Below are 4561 nucleotides of genomic sequence, written 5' to 3' on the forward strand. Positions count from 1 at the left end.
AAATTATAATAGAAGTATTATAATAGAATAGAAGTAGTATTATTATAATATTATTATAATAGAACTATTAAATATTATAATTATAAATGTTTAATTATAAATGTATAATTATAAATGTTTAATCATTTTATTACTATTTAATCTTTAAAAAAACTCACGTTTAATTTTTATCTTTATTCTAACATAAATTTTAAGCTCCATTTTATCTATATCTTTGTTCAGAAATAATTTTCTTTATTTTCTTCTATTTCCTTTTTATTGTTTATATTGGCTAAAATATTATATTTTTTTTTCCTGTCAATATTCAATGTATAATTATTTTCTTTAAATTTATATCTTATTTCAATATTTATATATGTAATTTTTAATTTTTCTTCTTAAGCAATATTTTTTTGGCAGTTTTAAGATTTTACTATTGCTTTTTTCTATTCTTGAAATATAGGCTATTAATTCAGTTTCATCAGCAGAAAAATTGAAATTTAATATGATTTTTTCTATGCCAAAAATTTTTTTTTTATAGTTTTATTTATAGTTTTATTATATGATTAGCATTAGTTTTTCTTATTTCTGTAACATTTACTAATATTAATATTTTGCGAAGTTTGTTAATTTTTTTGATTAAATGCAATTCCGTTTTATTGCAAAGCCTTGTTTTTTGAGCAATATAAGGAATGATTAATTTTTTGTTATACTTATTTTACACAACTCACGTGGTTATTTTCAATAGTAACTTGATTTTTCACATAGATTGATGATAGATTTTAAATTAGAATTTATATATGTTATAAAAATAATGTTATTAAAATAATCTTTTGGCTATTCCATATTATTGAAATATTTTCCAACATTTTTGATTATATACTTTTGAATTTTTTAATTATTATTAAAATTGCGATCTAATTTCATTTCTAGCGATTCATGTATAAATACATTTCAATTATTTAAATATTAATCACTAAAGATATAAATTCTTTTCAATGTTTTGTTGTTAATATTTTAATATTTTTGATTTTTTGTTTTTTTTTTTTATTACTTTATTCGTAAATTTTTTTTTCTCCATCATATAACACACTACATGGTAAGAGAACTAATATATGACTGTAAAATTCTAGATTAGATTGTATAGAATATAAACCTGTGAATTGAATATATTAAGATAATCATTCATATTCACATTTTGTATTATTGTACTATTTTATCGATAATCATATTATAAAATTTTATATAATGATTTTATATTTAAAATATACATATTGTTTTATATTAGTTTTTACTATTCAGAAAGATTTTATTATAGATAATTTATAGATAATTATAATTAATTATAATTAATTATAGATAAATATTGATATTACATTTGTTTTATTCATATCGTAAAATTTATCATATCAAATAAAAAATTATTATGTATCTATTACGTATATTATTATATATTATTATTTTATTGTTATAATATATTATACAACTTTTTTATATGTATTCAAAAAGTAATATCATTTTTTAAAATATATCATTAAGATTAACATTTAATATATTAAATAGATTTAAATATAAAAGAATTGTACTCTAGATCAAGTACAGAAATGTCAATAATATATAAGCATTATATGCGTTATATGTTTCAATAAGAAATATTAATTGTAATTTATCTTATAATTAAAATTATCTATTAAAAAATATAATAGAATAGAATAAAATATTTAAATAAACCAATTATATCTGAGAAATGCAAATTGAAATATTACTAATATTTGATTAAACATTGATTAGATACAGTGCTATTAACCTAACCTATTAAGATATCTTGTGTTAGTGTAAATTATGAAATAAGTTTCTTCCTATAATAATTCTTAGTGCAATATAATCTATCATAAGAAATTGTGCAATAAAGTTTAAGAGTTTACAGACAAATAGAATATTTAGTTCCATCGAAATGTATTCGTAAACAGATTTTTTTTATATTTTTATTTTTACATTATTAATATTTGCTTCTTTTTCCCTTTTTTCAAGAGCAAAGGAAAGGTAAATATTTGAAAAGTTTTATATTATTACAAGATATATTTATATAATTTATAGATATATAGTTTCATATAATTTAATATAGTTTATATATTTTTCTTTTAAATAAAATTTATGTTATATTAATAATTAGATTATTTTATTTATACTATTCGTAATATTATGTTAGTGAGAAAGTTAAATCAGTTTTTAATTTTAAAAAGATAATTTTAAATGACTCATGTATCATTGCTCATAATGAATTCATTTTATATTAATTTTTATAGTATCATTATAGACGAAATACAAGATAGATATGACATTTTATTTATTTCATAGATTTCTTATCTCGTGTTTGAAATAATAATCTCATAAAAAAATGTTTCTTATATTTTTTATGATTGTATACATTTCTATATGTCATATATTTACGAACTTTTTATATATAAGATGTTTCATTTGGTATGATTGATTTATACTTTATTTTCTACTTATTTTTTCGTAGAAAAAAATATTTTAAATAAAAATTAAATGGTTTCAAAAAGAACACATTTTAATATTATTTATTATTATTTTAATAATAGTTTATTTTTGTAATATTATTTATATTTAGAGGAACTCGCAGAAAATTCGTATGAAAATTAAATCATTTTTTTTAAATAAAATTTTTTTTTTTTGATAAATTATTGATAAATTAATATTATATAGTAAAATATATAGTAAAATATTAATTTAGAAAATATTTAATTTAATTAAATATTAAAATAATTTTTAATTTTTTATAGTCCAATATTTTTTATAGAGAATGCTGAAATATATCAATTTACACATATAAACAAAAGTAATAAATAAAAAAAAAATAAAAATTGGGAAATTAATGCTATTTTTGTGTTTTAAATTAAATAAATATATACAAAAAAACAAATAATAGAAAAAAAAAATAGAAATAGAATAAGAATTGACTGTCAATGTCATTTTTTTAGTATTAAAGATATCTTTTCATAAGGATAAAGTAGGATAAGAATTCAAAATCACTGTCTGAGGATCTACTGTCAAAAATATTTTTTTAAAAACATTGAAGAAATAGCATTAATTCTATCTATTTTATTTTTTTTATGAAAAAATGTCTTTGATTTTCAAGAAATAGCGTTGATCCTCAATTCTTATCCTATTTCTATTCTTTTTTTACTATTTGTTCTATTTAAGGCACAGAGATGGTGCTGATTCCTCAATTTTTTTATTCTATTTCTATTCTTCTCCCGCTACTTGTTTATATTTGTTTTTAATATATGATTTACAAAGATGAGAATTAAAATTTTACGTAAAAAATTAATGTTATATATATTTTTGGATTTATAATCTTTAAAACAATAATTTCATAAAATGTAGATGCGAGCATTTTATATTTGGTGACAATGTAAAATTTAATTAAATGAATGGTCTAATAACAAAAAGAATAAAAATTTTAAAAGATTCTATTGAAAAATATCAAAAATTCATTTTCTTTTTTTTATTTGTAATATCATAAAGAATTCCTAAACTATATTAATTAATTATTCAATATATAAAATGCAAGTTGTTATTGCATACGAAACAATAGGGATTTAATATAATATAGTTTTAATAAAAAATTATAAATTTAATTTTTTCTTATATTTTCTTATTATATATCTTATTTTATATTAAAATTTGATATGTATATCTAATATTAATCTATTCTTCTTTTAAGAAATTATACGAAAAGATAAATCAGTATTCATAATCGACAAATATTTATTATATTATATTAATATATAATATTAATATATAATATTAATATAATATTGTATTTGTCTTGTCTTGTGAATCGATTATTTTTTTCATGAAAAAATTTCATTGTAAATTCCTTTAATATTATTTGTTATATGATTGTAAAAATAGAAATTAAAATTTATTTAAAAATCAAGATTATATATAGTTTCAATTATTATTATATTTTAAAAATATGTCATGCATTTTGATAATTGCAATAGTTTCTTTTATTTTTAAAAGAAAATAGAGAAAGATTTAATATAATTGCAGAAGTATACAAGTATGAATATTGAAAATAAAATAAAGAAATACTTTCAATATTCTCGAATAGATTATAGAATACAGATTATTATTTTAAAAATTATATTTATCTTTCCTATCTCGAATTCAACAGAAATTTTTTTCTGTTTTAAAATGTGTGAAAAATTTATACGTGAAAAAAAAATGTTAGAAAATTAAATATTATATCTATTATATATAAAACAAAAAATATTAAAGTATCATCGCCGCCAAGATTTCTTGCTATTCACTATTATTAAAAATATAATTATTCTTATAAAAAATACTATAAATTTATTATAGATTTTTTTGAAATATGATTAATTATTAATTATTTAATTTAAAATATTTTATTATTTATTTTTATTTAAAATATAATGAATTATTATATGAGAATGTATATATCAATAAATAGTACATATCAATATATAAATATTTTTTTTTTAATAATAAAGATTTTATTATTTTTAAATCTTTAAAAGAGAAAAAAAGT

General features: G+C 16.2%; 1 protein-coding gene across 1 annotated transcript in view; it reads right to left on the minus strand.

Moving 5' to 3' along the window:
• LOC102680355 (histone-lysine N-methyltransferase SMYD3) overlaps positions 1–828 on the minus strand; it is a 12361-nt gene extending 11533 nt beyond the window's left edge. Inside the window, exon 1 of the mRNA XM_006621930.2 lies at positions 711–828. The gene's annotated coding sequence lies outside the window, so the exon portion shown is untranslated. The remainder of the gene's footprint in view (positions 1–710) is intronic.
• Between the last annotated feature and the right edge of the window lie 3733 nt (positions 829–4561).

Source organism: Apis dorsata, unplaced genomic scaffold (genome assembly GCF_000469605.1).
Source record: "Apis dorsata unplaced genomic scaffold, Apis dorsata 1.3 scaffold_651, whole genome shotgun sequence".
Lineage (NCBI taxonomy): Eukaryota > Metazoa > Arthropoda > Insecta > Hymenoptera > Apidae > Apis > Apis dorsata.